Source organism: Anomaloglossus baeobatrachus, chromosome 2 (genome assembly GCF_048569485.1).
Source record: "Anomaloglossus baeobatrachus isolate aAnoBae1 chromosome 2, aAnoBae1.hap1, whole genome shotgun sequence".
Lineage (NCBI taxonomy): Eukaryota > Metazoa > Chordata > Amphibia > Anura > Aromobatidae > Anomaloglossus > Anomaloglossus baeobatrachus.
Genome location: NC_134354.1, coordinates 724,360,229 through 724,376,157, shown reverse-complemented (window position 1 = coordinate 724,376,157; position 15,929 = coordinate 724,360,229). Strand labels below are relative to the sequence as shown.

The following is a 15,929-nucleotide window of genomic DNA, read 5'->3' as shown; positions in this document are numbered from 1 at the left end:
AGAGTTGGCCTCTATGGCCTTCTTACGGTAGTATCTGAATAGGAAATCGCACAGGATTTGGTTGGAGACCATCGAGCGTGTGGAAGAGGGTACCAACAAGCCACAGGAATAGGGCAGACCAGGGTGACGTAAAGTCCCCCTACAGCTCTGCATCCAGGTCTTTGGTAGCGCTCAGTGAAAATCCAGAAGACTCAACGTTCATGTCGGAGTTGATATCATCTTGGTGACTCTAAATGATGAGAATTACAAGGACAAGCGGTTGCATAAAACAGACAAGGCTGAAGAAAAAATACCATCCGATTCTATGCATTACCTTTATATAATGTGCGGAGTTTTCCTAAAGAGGAACACTTACAAAGCACGACGCAAATATACACTTGGTTTCCTTACAAGAATAAGTACTTGATAAATCCTCCTTTTATGTGCACCTCTCACTTTTGTTGTGGCGTTCCCTCTCTCCCTACACTTCCTCAATTAGATGACGTGTCTTTGTCTGAGATGTGTAGGAGGCCAAGATGAAAGGGTAGAAATACGGAGGTTTCATTCTCCTCTTTAAAGTGACTGATGTCAATGGAAATGTCATCTATTTGAAATAATAAAAGGAATAAGAAAACTGAATTATACCATGAAAAGATCATTATAAATCGTCAGATACGCCTCTGGTAAAAGTACATCATTACCTCTCACTCTGTTATACTGAGAACAGATCTATGGACGGCAGCTGAAAACCGACGGGATCCGGGCCGAAATCACAAACTTTTATGGAGCAATTTCATACAATTTGAGGTGTGTAATTTTCTTGTTCTGTCCATCCGAAGATAAATAAATTGCCTTACTGTGGAATCAGTCATATTTTTCTGGGCACTGAAACCAATAGTGATGAATCAGGATGAAGGTGCAACTGGGGCAACTCTTCTTACCCCCGATTATGGAGGACATAACCCGTTACCCCAGCTCACACACCTCCAGATGTGAGGACCAAGCCAATGTCTCGTCCGGGCCGGCCATACAGAACCTTTAAAACATCAGTGGGGTTCTCAGACAAGGCCAACCCCATTAAGAAATGGTACTTTCAGTCATATGGACTTTAAAGGGAACCTGTGACCAGTTTTTTGCCCTATAAGCTGCGACCACCACCAGTGGGATCTTATATACAGCATTCTAACATGCTGTATATAAGAGCCCAGGGCACTGTGTAGAACATAAAAAAACACTTTATAATACTCACCTAAACCAGTTGCTGCGGTGGATGTGGCTAAATGGGCGTCTTCGTCCTCCGGTGCCAGTGCCTCCTCTTTCGGCCATCTTCGTCTTCCTTCTGAAGCTTGTGTGCATGATGTGTCTACATCATACACACTCGCCGGTCCCGTGCAGGTGCACTACAATACTTTGATCTTATCAAAGCGTGCCTACTCGGGAACTGAATGCTGGCGAGGGAGTATGACATCGCACATGTCATGCACCGCGGCTTCAGAAGATGGAGGACAAAGACGGCCGAAAGAGGAGGACGAAGACACCCATTTGACCCACATCCACCACAGCGACCGGTGTAGGTGAGTATTATAAAGTGTTTTTTATGTTCTACACAGCGGCCTGGACTCTTATATACAGCATGTTAGAATGCTGTATATAATAGCCCACTGGTGGTGGCCGAAGCTTATAGGGCAAAAAACTGGTGACATGTTCCCTTTAAGGAAGGGCATTTCCCACCACATGGGACCCTCCACTATGAGCTAGAACAGAAGGCATCTCCTGCTCCGACAGACTGAATCAACCCCAGCACGATTGGCCATCCATCTGAATACCGCATGCAAACGGGAATCTGTCAGGGCCCCCGACTGTGCACACCGCTGATATAGCAGTATGGGTACGGATCTCTTTACTCTGATAATGTGTTTATGTGCATTGTTTGAATGCAATATTACGTTATATACTAATGGGCAGGACTAATCTGGCAGGGCGTCTCTTACCCCACACTAGTCCTGCCCTGGATCCTCTAATGACGCCCTAGGGATGACTGACAGCCTGCTGAAGATTCCTTCCATGATGAGCATTATATGTAGGATGTCAATGAAGTCCAGAGGAGATGACTGAAATGTGTTCTCTTTTTATAATAATCACTGTTATATATCAGACACTTAGCCTTTAGTGGGAGGGGCATGACAAGGCGCCCACCGCAAGAAGGATGCCCGTTGCTATTCCCAGGACAGAGACCTGGACAGTGGCAGGGCAGGGACAGACACAGGTATAGGCAGGCTGAGTTTTTAGTGTAGACAGGGACCACCAGGATAGCTGAGACAGACAGCATGGACTGGAAGAGTCCCTCACAAGGCTGGGACTACCAGCTGGGACCAATGGACTAGCTGAGGTGGATGGCACGGCCAGAAAGGAACAGGTACAGATGGGACGGGACTGGAACCAGGTGCCAAGAGGACAGGACTGGGACCAGGTACAGACAGAACAGGACAGGACTGGAACCCAGTGCCAACAGGGCAGGATGGTCTGGGACCAGGTACAGACAGGACAGGACTGCAACCAGGTGCCAACAAGGCAGGATGGAACTAACTGAACTCAAATCAGCGATAGATAGCATTTCAACATTTTCTATCTGACTTCCCCTGTAAAGGGTGCTTTACACGCTGCGACATCGCTAGCGATTGCTAGCGATGTCAAGCGTGATAGCACCCGCCCCTGTCGTACGTGCGACATTTGGTGATCGCTGCCGTAGCGAACATGATCGCTACGGCAGCATCACACGCACATACCTGTCCGGCGACGTCACTGTGACCGCCGAACAATCCCTCCCTCACCGCGACGTCACTAAGCGGCCGTCCAATAGAAGCGGAGGGGCGGAGATGAGCGGGATGTAACATCCCGCCCACCTCCTTCTTTCCGCATTGCCGGTGGACGCAGGTAAGGAGATGTTCGTCGTTCCTGCGGTGTCACACATGGCGATGTGTGCTGCCGCATGAACGACAAACAACATCGTACCTGCAGCAGCAGCGATATTAAGGAAAGGAGCGACGTGTCAATGATCACCGTTTTTGGACGATTTTGCGCTCGTTGAGCGCCGTTCCTTGGTGTCACACGCTGCAATGTCGCTAACGGCGCCGGATGTGCGTCACTAACGACGCGACTCCGACGATATATCGGTAGCGATGTTGCAGCGTGTAAAGTACACTTTACTGGGACTGGTTTATTAGCCAGAGTGACTGTGGAAATTCAGCCTCCTGGCTGCATAGTAGAGCTGTATGGGTCTTCTAGAACTTAGCAGCTCTCGTTCCCTCCCTACAGCCAGCGACCACAAGATCACTGTGATTAGCTGAAGTGCTGTCAACGGTTCCTATCAATGTATATGCAGAGCTTTTTTGTGTATACAGCAACAGTGAAGGCAGAGACGGTAATAAACAGTCTCTGCCTTCTCTATTGGGAGTCTGACTGCATCTTACAGCCGACCCCTTCTTCGTCACGATAATGTTTAGCTGTTCTACTATGCAGTGACATTTTAAAACATCATTGTAGAGTAGAACAAGGACTCCCCAGACATTTATCATCTACAGGAGCTACAGAAGTAGTTAAAGTGAATGAATCAGACACTAGCTGTACGGTTACAGCCTGGTATGTTTGAGTTTGAAACATCGCAGTATTTCAGAAAAAAAAAAAAAAAAACATACTTGGAATAGCCGCTGGAGACCGAGCTGCACTTGGTTTATCACAATTTGCTGCATGATTGCCATATGGTAATTGGCCATTTTTTATTTTTTACAGGTGAAACCTAATATAGGCTTCCCCTATAAGAACCACAAAGCCAAAAGCAGTTCCTCACTTCTAGTATTGATGCAGTTTTAACAATAATGTCTACATAACTACTCTAATGCTCTGTGTTCTTGAAGTAAATTAAGAAACGGAGAACACTGTAGTGCAGTACTATAGTCAATGCACTACAGGTCCCAGCAGGCCCAAATTTGCTCAAAGTGTGAAGAAACAAATCCACAGCCAACACTTGCTCCCTTTCTCCCCCCCATTGCGGCTGCCCAATTCACTTATTCATATTTCTCCTGACCAGACCTCCACAGTTACATGTGCCAATGAAAATTAGATAATGGTATAATGCCACATGTTCAAATTAGCAAGTAGCATTTTTCATTGTATATTCCAATATTTTTCCATATGCTTGAGGCATTATACCATTATCTAAGTTTGATGTGCAGCCTTATTCTTATATAGTATGTATTTTTTGGCTTGCACTCATATATATATATTAGTGCTCACTTCAGTTATCCTATTCAGTTACATGTGCCAATGAAGCGGTGGCCAGTCCATGTATCGTGGTCCATATTTAGTATGCATACATGGTATGTATGAAATTGTGACTGGAGCATCAGTAGGTAGAACAGAGCTATTGGTGGTACTTGCTTTTAACAAAGTAAAGGTCCAGATTCATTATTTCCATCTTTTAAGCCATTTTTTGTCTTATTTTACTTTTTTGCGGTGGCAGATTATCAAATCTATTTAAATGAGCGCACGATTGTTTAATGAATTGGTGCAAAGTCATTTCTATTTAAAGGTAACCTGTCGGGTCCAATATGTATCCAGAACCACGAGCAGTTCTGGGTGTATATTTCTAATCCCTGCTTATCCGTCCCTATATACACTAGCATAGATAAAGGGGTCTTTAGAAAAAGAGTTGTTAAAGATCCTTTATGATATGCTAATGAGCGCATGGACTAGTCACAAGGGCATTAGTTCCCCAGACTAGTCCTCCCTCTTAGCATGGTAGCACACCCACAGTGGTCTGCTAACATGCTATTCAATGCAGTGTCATCAGTGGTACCGGCACTTCCGGGCATGCGCACTAGACCTCTCTGAAGCCGGGGTGCGTACATCCGGCTTCATACTGCGCATGACCGGAAGTGCCCGGCATTCAGAAGAGCAGTGATAGCAGACACCGGTACACGCGTCACTGCTAGTGATGCTGCATTGAATAGAATGTTAACACTCCCCTGTGGGCGTGCTAACATGCTAATAGGGCAGAATGAGCGCAGGAACTAACACCCTTGCGACTAATCACTGGCCTCATTAGCATATCATAAAGGCTCTTTAGAAATACTTTTTCTAAAGATCTCTATCTATGCTAGTGTATACAGGTTCAGTTAGGCAGGGATTAGCAATATGCACCCAGAGCTGCTCGTGGTTCTGGGCACATAATAGACCTGACGGGTTCCCTTTAATTTGTTTCCAATTAGAGTAAAATATCACACCGTGTTTTAATAAGATACAGAGTGTCGCATGCTACGTTTTAAACAAATTTGAGACTCCTGTAGGATACTGGTGTACAGTTGTGACAACATTTTGCCAATTTCTAAAGTTTGAGAATGATGAAATCGGACAACTGAAAAAAACTGAGAAATCTTTGGATCAGAAGACTCATCCTCATCGCCAGGCTTCCTGAACTGATCTATCTTCTGTTTCCCAGATGTTTAAAACCAACCAGAGTATTTCACGTACACAAAAAAACGGTACCAGTGCCATCAGTTTTACCATCAGAGTTTGATCGGCGATTTTCTGTGTGGATAAATAAATTACAGAGTTGCTCCTATACTTTGCAAGGTTAAATGTGCACATATAGCACACTGATGCCATCCGTGCGCTGTACGTGTTTTTCATAGACTTGTATTGGCCCCGTCATCCGTGCTGCCACTCTGTGTTTCGGGATGGTTGTCCCTCATCAGTGCAAAGTATGAGATCTGATCTGGCTGTATGAGAAGCTATAGTGCAGTCTAAGGGGAGAAAGTTTCTCCTTGCGGAGACTGACAAACCAATCTGGCTGTCAGTGGTGAGGAGACTTATAGCTGCAATGCTCCTCTGGGAAATATTTAAATTGTCTCTTCAGGTAGGAAGGAGACGAACTCTAGTGCCACCTATTGGAAGTAGCAAAAACCTAAAAAAAAAATATTAACAAAAAACCCCAAAACCTGAAAAAAACCTAGATAACCAGAGACCCATAATGTTAAAAAAAAAAAAAAAGATCTAACTTAAAGCACCACTCCATCATTTTTTTCAGAGCTGGAGGGCGCTTTAAATCTAAGCCCCCTTGTCTTATACTCACCTTCCAGCGGTGTCAACTTTTAACAACACTCCTCAGGTGTCTCAGCGCTATCTCATGAATAACTGCTGACTGGCCGGGACACAGAAGCTACGTCACAATCTCTCAGTACAAGTCTATGAGAGCCAGAATGAGGCTCTCATAGACTTGTATTGAGTTGTGACCTCCGGCTCATGAAACAATGGAGCTGCCGGCAGGTTACAATTCACAAGAGACTGACCAGAGTGGCGGTGATAGAAGATGAAGACTGTGTCAGAGGGGTCAGAGGACTTACATTTAGGCTAAGGACACACGGCGAGTAAAACAGAGCAAATGGAATGCAATTTAAAAAAAAAATTATTCCACTTGGACCAATGTTACTCTATGGGGCAGCTCCCATGAGTGATTTTTTTTTCTCAGCCCTAATTGGACCGTGAAAACAATCGCAGCATGCTGTGAGGGGAATCAGATTAGTTTTTTCTCGCACCTATACAAGTCTATGGGTGCAAGAGCAGATTGCATTGCTCTCGCGTTACAGTGGAGTACAGTGTGAGAATCGCATCAGCTGACTATGGAGTAGATAAAGAGATTAGTCTCTCCCTCTCCTCTGCAGCGCGCGCCCTCTCCTCTGCGCCTGTGCTGCCATCGCAGGATCACATCACAGTGACATGACACTTGGCTTACACTCGCAGCACAGCAGGAGCCGAGTATCATGCGATGCACTCACAGTAGTGCTAATGTGGCCCCAGCCTTAAATCACCACTCCAGCAGGGAAATGTAAAAAAAAAAAAAAAAAATCGTACTGGAGGGGAGCTTAAGAACAGGTTTAAATACAAAAAGAGTTTGTATACAAATGGATGCAGTTTTCAGTTTAGGCACTCTGTTTCCCCCTCTCTGGATGTAAAGAAAATAGAAAATTTGCCTATTTTACTTTTTTCAAAATGAGAAAAGGAAGGTGATTTTGACTTTTATTTATTTAGATTTTTTTTTTTTTGTTTAAACTATTTTTTCGCCGCACAAAAAAACATGCCAGGCAACGTTCCATCCGGCCGCCGCATGTGCTAAATATGCCGCATCTGGCAAAAAATGGACGCAACGCAAGGCCATGCGGCACAATACGGCGCTAATGCAAGTCTATGCAGGAAAAAATGCAACCGGCAGGAAAAAAAAAACAGTTGCGTTTTTTCTGCAAAGCGCCGTATTGTGCCGCTCAGCAAAAAACGGATGTGTGAAAGCAGCCTAAGGCTATGTGCGCACTTTGCGTTGAGTTTGTTGCAGTTCTAAACGCATCCTCTGGCAGAAATTGTTTGTCAAATTTGGTTTTGTCCACAAAAACGCTAAAAATACGCTTCTTTACCGCATTTTACCGCGTCTTTACCGCATTTTACCGTGATTTACATGCTTTTTCATTGCTTAAAGTCAGATGCGTTTTGAATACAAATACACTACTAAATAAAGTTTAAACATTCAAAAACTATGAAAAAAAACGGAGAAAAAGGTAACAAATATCATGATTAAAATTATACACAAAATAGCTAATTTTATTAAATTTATAACTGTGTTCTAATATATATGTATAAAATAACGTTAAATTATGGATTTTCATTAATTTAATTGTCGGACTATGTGTGTGTGTAAAGGGACATATCATGCCCTTAACCCTTTCACGACCTTGGACGGATCTATCCGTCCAGGATCGTGTCCCGTTAAGCCCCGCCCCCTGCCTCGGGCAGGCGGCGTGGATCGGCACACATATCAGCTGTTTTCAACAGCTGACATGTGTGCCTGCTAGCCGCGAGTGGAATCGCTTCCACTCGCGGCCATTAACCCCTTAAATCTTGCTGCCAAAGTCTGGCAGCAAGATTTAAATGCGCGCGGCCATGTTTGTTACTTACCGCCGCCCCCACCGGAAGTCACGTGTGTTATCACGTGACTATCGGTGGTTGCCATCGTAGCACAGGGTCATGTGATGACGCCTGCTGCTACGATGTTTCACTTTCGTTTTCCCTCGGCCGAGAGCAGAGGGAAAACCAAAGTGACTGAATCTGCTGATTACAGCGGTATTGCTGTGATCAGCAGATAGCGATCAGCGATCGGATTGCTGATTGCTATAGCCCCCTAGGGGGACTAGTAAAATAAAAAAAAAAAGTAAAAAAAAAGTTTTAAAAAAATAAAAAAAAAACAAAAAACCTAAAAGTTCAAATCACCCCCATTTCCCCCCATTGAAAATTAAAGGGTTAAAAAATAAATAAATATACACATATTTGGTATCGCCGCGTTCAGAAATGCCTGATCTATCAAAATATAAAATCAATTAATCTGATTGGTAAACGGCGTAGTGGCAAAAAAATTCCAAACGCCAAATTAACGTTTTTTGGTCGCCGCAAGTTTTACGCAAAATGCAATAACAGGCGATCAAAACGTAGCATCTGCGCAATAATGGTACCATTATAAACGTCAGCTCGAGACGCAAAAAATAAGCCATCACTGAGCCATAGATCCTTAAAAATAAGAACGCTACGTGTTTCGGAAAATGGCGCAAAACGTGCGCCACTTTTATTGGACAAACTTGTGAATTTTTTTTAACCCCTTAGATACAAGTAAACCTATACATGTTTGGTGTCTACAAACTCGCACCGACCTGAGGCATCACATAGATACATCAGTTTGATCATTTAGTGAACACGGTGAATAAAACATCCCAAAAACTATTGTGCGATGACACTTTTTTTGCAGTTTTTCCACACTTGGAATTTTTTTGCTGTTTTCCAGTACAATATATGGTAAAACCTATGGTTTCATTTAAAAGTACAACTCGTCCCGCAAAAAACAAGCCCTCATATGGCAAGATTGACAGAATAATAAAAAAGTTACGGCTCTCGGAAGAAAAGGAGCAAAAAACAAAAACGCAAAAACGGAAAGTGCCCGGGGGCTGAAGGGGTTAATATAATGTCAAAAAAGCATGTTTTCTGCATCAAGAAAGCATGTAAAATGCTAGAATTTTCTTTTAGGGTGTGTTTTGAAAGTTCTCATTGACTCTAATGTTAGCAAAACGCTGCCAAAATGGCAAAAACAATTGAAATGCTGCTTCTTTAAACGCAGAGATTTTGACAACATTTCTGCATCAAAAACGCAGCGTTTTCAACAGCATTGTGCGCACAAAAAAGCCGTATTTCCCATTGCTTGGAAATCAAAATGCATGCATTTTTTGCATGCTGCGGAAACGCATGAAAAAACCTAGCCTTAAGGCCGCTTTACACGCTGCGATATCGTTACCGATATCATTAGCGTGCGTACTCGCCCCCATTGGTTGTGCGACACGGGCAAATCACTGCCCGTGGCGCGCAACATCACTAGTACCCGTCACACGGACTTACCTGCCTTGCGACGTCATTGTGACCAGCGAACCGCCTCCTTTCTAAGGGGGCGGTTCGTTCGGTGTCACAGTGACGTCACTAAGCAGGCACCCAATAGAAGCGGAGGGGCGGAGATGAGCGGGACGAACATCCCGCCCACCTCCTTCCTTCCTCATTGCGGGCGGCCGCAGGTAAGGAGATGTGTACTGCCGCAGGAACATTGTAACTGCAGCAGGAACGATAATTGGGAAGAGGGGGTGATGTCACCGATGAGCGATTTTGCACGTTTTTGCGACAATGCAAAATCGCTCATAGGTGTCACACGCAACGGCATCGCTAAAGCGGCCGGATGTGCGTCACCAATTCCGTGACCCCAACGAGATCGCTTGAGCGATGTCACAGCGTGTAAAGCGGCCTTTAATCTGCAGGATAATGGGCAGCATTGTCCGGCATTGAATAACATATTAGCACATCCTGGTGGACGTGTTAACATGCTAAGAGGGCGGACTAGTTGGAGGAAATAAAGCCCTTGAGAATAGTCCCTGGCCTCATTAGCATATGATAAAGGATCTTTAGAAATACTTTTTCTAAAGATCTCTTTATCTATGCTACCAGATACAGAGACAGTTAGGCAGGGATTAGCAATAAACACCCAGAACTGCTCATGGTCCCGGGTGCATATTGCACCTGACAGGTTCCCTTTAAAGTATTTTTAATATGGATTTTTGGCCAAAACCTGCTTCAAAATCTAAGTTAAAAAGCTCCGTGAGAACATGTGACAAAGCCTAATTCCCCATTCATCAGCCCCAGTTGAATGGGAAATCCAAAGAGTAAACAAATAAATAATAAAAAAAAATTACAAAGTACAAAAAGAGAAAAAAACAAGTACAACAGCTCGCCCCTACACCAGGCTCTACATCCACCTGGATGACACAAAAGTAAAAGTTTCCTGTAGAAAAAAAAATGACCATAACGTGGAGCACCCCATCCTGAGAATACCAGCCTTCAGTCGTGTGACTTTACCCTGGCTGGTATCAAAATTGGGGGGGGACCGCACGTCGTTTTTTTTTTTATTAATTATTTATTTATTTTTTTACTGCTCGATATTGACACGCCCACCGGCGGCTGTGATTGGGTGCAGTGAGACAGCTGTCACTCAGCATGGAGGCGTGTCTCACTGCAACCAATCATAGGCGCCGGTGGGCGGGGAAGGCAGGGAATACGAGATTGAATAATGAGCGGCCGGCTTTTTCAAAATAGTAAAAGCCGCCAGAGTTTTTTTTAACAGCTGTGCAGCGCCGCGGCAGTGATCGGGGAATGGTGAGTATGAGAGAGGGGGAGACTGCCCGACAGACTGAGAGAGGGACAGACAAGAAAGAGAGACCGACCGACGGACTGAGGGAGATTGACCGACATACACAGAAAAAAAAATTGACCGACATCGCTTCAGAAAAGCACAAAACGTACACGTAGAGGCATCCGTGTCACGTACGTGTGCTCACGGACCCATAGACTTTCATTGAGTGCGTGTGTGCGTGTTCCGTGCAGAAAACGGACATGCAGCCGTGTTTTACGGACAAACAAACGTATCACGCACACGGACACACGCACCTTATGGAAAAACGCACACGTAACTCCATACATTGAATAACATTGGAGTACGTGTGTCCGTGTCTCCGGTACATACGGAAACGGACCTAACACGTACCGGAGACACGGACATGTGAAGGGAGCCTAAGGCTGTGTTTACACGTTGCATTTTTGTTGCAGGGTTTTATTTGCATGGTTTTTTTCATGAGTTTTATGCAAATTAAAAGCTTTGTTTTACAATATCATCAAAATCTGGGAAATATCAGAAATCTGATGCACACGATTGATTTTTTTTTTTCCTGACTGGAATGGAAAACTATTACGTTTTTGGAGGAAGCAGTATGGCAATTCTTTCAGCTATTTTTAGGCTCTGAGCCCACATTGCTTTTTTGGGTGCTTCTTTTCTGCACCTTTTGGAAAAAAGCAGCTGAATTTTTTTTTTTTTATTGCGTTTCCACGTTTTTTCATATGCATTTTCCTGCTTTTTTTAAGTCAAGACGATAGCGGGGGTTCAGACACTGTGCCCCCGCCGCGTCTCCGGCTGATGTTACAGCCGGGACCTGACTTTCACTGCTTGCGCCACTCTCGGCAGTTTAACTCCCTGAATACTGCGATCAGTGCGATCGCAGTACTCAGGAGGCCGGGAGAGGAATTGTTAACCTCTACCTGACAATCGGGTCCCTGTAATGTTATCACAAGGACCCGATCGCTGCCATAGTAACCCTAGGTCGGCACTATGACAACCCCGGGTTACTGAGCTATGGATCGCCTCACACACCATGCTGTATGCAAGGTGTGTGAGGCGAAGTGCTGAGATATGCTGACTCTTTTTTTTCAGCAACAAAATCTGCAAGGAAAAAAGAAACAACGTGTGAACAGTCAGGATTCTCATAGACTTTGCTGGGTGATGTGTCCTTCCTTTTATTGATTAAAATAAGCAAGGAAAAATGCATGAAAAGAAATTAAAAAAAAAGCCACATGTGCACATAGCCTAAAGGCCGCTTTACACGCTACAACATCGCTAAAGCGATGTCGTTGGGGTCACGACATTTGTGACGCACATCCGGCCGCTTTAGCGATGTCGTTGCGTGTGACACCTATGAGCGATTTTGCATCGTGGCAAAAATGTGCAAAATCGCTCATCGGTGACATGGGGGTCCCTTCTCAATTATTGTTGCTGCTGCGTGTACTTTGTAGTTCGTCGTTCCTACGCCAGCACACATCGCTCCGTGTGACACCGCAGGAACGAGGAACCTCACCTTACCTGCGGCCGCCTGCAATGAGGAAGGAAGGAGGTGGGCGGGATGTAACGGCCGTTCATCTCCGCCCCTCCGCTTCTATTGGGCAGCCGCTTAGTGACGTCTCTGTGACGCCGAACGAACCGCCCCCTTAGAAAGGAGGCGGTTCGCCGGTCACAGCGACGTCGCTAGGCAGGTAAGTAGTGTGACAGGTCTGAGTGATGTTGTGCACCACGGGCAGTGATTTGCCCGTGTCGCACAACCGATGGGGGCGGGTACCCACGCTAGCGATATCGGTAACGATATCGCAGCGTGTATAGCGGCCTTTAGGCTATGTGTGCACGAGGCGTTTTTTGTGCGCTTTGTCCGCGGGTGCGTTTTTACCACGTTTTTGGCTGCGTTTTTGAGCACTGCATTCAATGAGTGAAAAACGCTGTGAAAAACATAGAAAATTTACATGCTGTGTTTTTGTGGCTACAAAAAAAAAACGCTGTGTGCGGACAGCACTTCTGAAAACCTATAGACATTGCTGGGGAAGCAATAGCACAGCGTTTTCAGCACAAAAACGCGGTTAAAAACGCCGCAAAAAAAACGCAGCAAAAAGTCTACTGCACACAGGGCCTTACAGCGAGGCTGCGTTTGTAGTGAACGCAAGTAACTTTATTTAAACGTACTGTCGACAAAAAAAAAAATGCAACAAACTGGCTTTTCTAGTGCTAAGAGAATAGGTTTTCTTCAGAAAAAAAAAAACCCAGCAAAAAAGCAGCGTGTGAACATATCCTAAGGTGGCAACACCAGAAAAATGCATCTTGGCGGCACATTGTGCATTATGTGGACACATTGCCCAGTCTTGGCCCAGATGTTTCGGTGACGCGGCTGGACGGTGACTCCCTAGCCACCATAACCGGGTGCTTAGTAACTAGGGATGATCGAATACCTCAAATATTTGGCTTCGCGAATATCCGATGAACAAGTCGCCGCTATGCAAATATTCGATGAACAAGTCGCCGCTATGCGAATATCCGATGAACAAGTCGCCGCTATGCGAATATTCGATGCACAATGTAAGTCTATGGGAAGCCCGAATAGTTCCGAATAGATGTTATTCGGGTTTCCCATAGACTTACATTAAGCATCGAATATTCGCTAATAGTCGAATAGCGGCAACCTACTCGGCAAGTATTCGCAAAGCCGAATATTTGAGGTATTCGATCATCCCTATTAGTCACCATTACTCAATTGTGAATTAAAGGTTTGGGGGGTTTGCTGGGAGTAGTAGTGCCCCAAGAGCTGAGGAACAGGGATGTACACACTGCCATACTACAAAGCAAACACAGCCCCTTGGCAGGTACAGTGCCGGGCACACATGGCCTGTATATAAACCATGGGTCATGCCTGCAGCCATGAAGCTTCACCCCCAGCTGCCAGCACTCACCTGCGCTGCGGCCTCTGGGATCACTGTCCGGGCTCTGATCCTCTACAATAGGGATAAATGCACAGAAGGGATAAGGATGGAGAATCCCTGCATGGAGCGGGGGATCTTGGGGCTTGTAGTTCTCAGTTCATAGGCTCCTTTCACCGCCGGTAACTAACAAACTACATATCCCAGCATACTCTGCGCGGCCGATGCGGGGGTCAGTGATACAGCTGAGTGTATGGACTGAGTGATGGCAGCGGTGTTCAGGCGGGAGAGCGGGCAGATGGACGGCGGTCTGGCGGGGCCCCGCTCGTGGACTGGGACCGGTCCTGCTCCTTTTTTTCTGTGTAGAGTGATACGTTCCCCGCCTTTGCCGTTACCAAAGTTGTGTTTGCGGCGTTGTCATGGCTGCGGGCGGATGCAGAGCGCAGAGCTGGAGGGGGAGGAGCTTCTGCTGCAGCCACTGCTGCGTCCTCCAGGGGGCGCTGCCTGCACAGTGATGGAGGCGGACACAGATCTGCTCATGTTTCTATAAACAGATAGCCGGGGCGGGCTGGCCCGGGGGGATGGGAGGCAGATGCCCCCGGGCTGCCAGCTGTTTGGGGCTGCCGTCTCTTGATTTTAACTGAGTGCCGGCATTGTAGTTTAAAAACGTGTACAAGTGCCGGCCGTACGCATCCCAGTACAGCAGACATGGCCACACTGCACATGGTGGGCAGTGTCTGCTGTTCTCACCCAGGTGGCCTGCGGCAGGAGAGACGTCTGTGAGCAGGCAGGAGGTCAGCACAGCGCTGGGCAGGCAGGAGGAGGTCAGCACAGGGCTGGGCAGGCAGGAGGAGGTCAGCACAGGGCTGGGCAGGCAGGAGGAGGTCAGCACAGGGCTGGGCAGGCTGGAGGAGGTCAGCACAGGGCTGGGCAGGCAGGAGGAGGTCAGCACAGGGCTGGGCAGGCAGGAGGAGGTCAGCACAGGGCTGGGCAGGCAGGAGGAGGTCAGCACAGGGCTGGGCAGGCAGGAGGAGGTCAGCACAGGGCTGGGCAGGCAGGAGGAGGTCAGCACAGGGCTGGGCAGGCAGGAGGAGGTCAGCACAGGGCTGGGCAGGCAGGAGGAGGTCAGCACAGGGCTGGGCAGGCAGGAGGAGGTCAGCACAGGGCTGGGCAGGCAGGAGGAGGTCAGCACAGGGCTGGGCAGGCAGGAGGAGGTCAGCACAGGGCTGGGCAGGCAGGAGGAGGTCAGCACAGGGCTGGGCAGGCAGGAGGAGGTCAGCACAGGGCTGGGCAGGCAGGAGGAGGTCAGCACAGGGCTGGGCAGGCAGGAGGAGGTCAGCACAGGGCTGGGCAGGTAGGAGGAGGTCAGCACAGGGCTGGGCAGGCAGGAGGAGATCAGCACAGGGCAGGTAGGAGGAGGTCAGCACAGGGCTGGGCAGGCAGGAGGAGGTCAGCACAGGGCTGGGCAGGCAGGAGGAGGTCAGCACAGGGCTGGGCAGGCAGGAGGAGGTCAGCACAGGGCTGGGCAGGCAGGAGGAGGTCAGCACAGGGCTGGGCAGGCAGGAGGAGGTCAGCACAGGGCTGGGCAGGCAGGAGGAGATCAGCACAGGGCTGGGCAGGCAGGAGGAGGTCAGCACAGGGCTGGGCAGGCAGGAGGAGGTCAGCACAGGGCTGGGCAGGTAGGAGGAGGTCAGCACAGGGCTGGGCAGGTAGGAGGAGGTCAGCACAGGGCTGGGCAGGTAGGAGGAGGTCAGCACAGGGCTGGGCAGGTAGGAGGAGGTCAGCACAGGGCTGGGCAGGCAGGAGGAGGTCAGCACAGGGCTGGGCAGGTAGGAGGAGGTCAGCACAGGGCGGGGCAGGCAGGAGGAGGTCAGCACAGGGCCGGGCAGGCAGGAGGAGGTCAGCACAGGGCCGGGCAGGCAGGAGGAGGTCAGCACAGGGCCGGGCAGGCAGGAGGAGGTCAGCACAGGGCTGGGCAGGTAGGAGGAGGTCAGCACAGGGCTGGGCAGGTAGGAGGAGGTCAGCACAGGGCCGGGCAGGCTGGAGGAGGTCAGCACAGGGCCGGGCAGGCTGGAGGAGGTCAGCACAGGGCCGGGCAGGCTGGAGGAGGTCAGCACAGGGCCGGGCAGGCTGGAGGAGGTCAGCACAGGGCCGGGCAGGCTGGAGGAGGTCAGCACAGGGCCGGGCAGGCTGGAGGAGGTCAGCACAGGGCCGGGCAGGCTGGAGGAGGTCAGCACAGGGCCGGGCAGGCTGGAGGA

At 48.0% G+C, this 15,929-nt stretch overlaps 1 protein-coding gene across 1 annotated transcript in view; it reads right to left on the bottom strand.

The window, feature by feature from the left end:
* Window positions 1–14,086, bottom strand: part of KATNAL1 (katanin catalytic subunit A1 like 1) — a 217,113-nt gene extending 203,027 nt beyond the window's left edge. Inside the window, exon 1 of the mRNA XM_075334619.1 lies at window positions 13,705–14,086. The gene's annotated coding sequence lies outside the window, so the exon portion shown is untranslated. The remainder of the gene's footprint in view (window positions 1–13,704) is intronic.
* Between the last annotated feature and the right edge of the window lie 1,843 nt (window positions 14,087–15,929).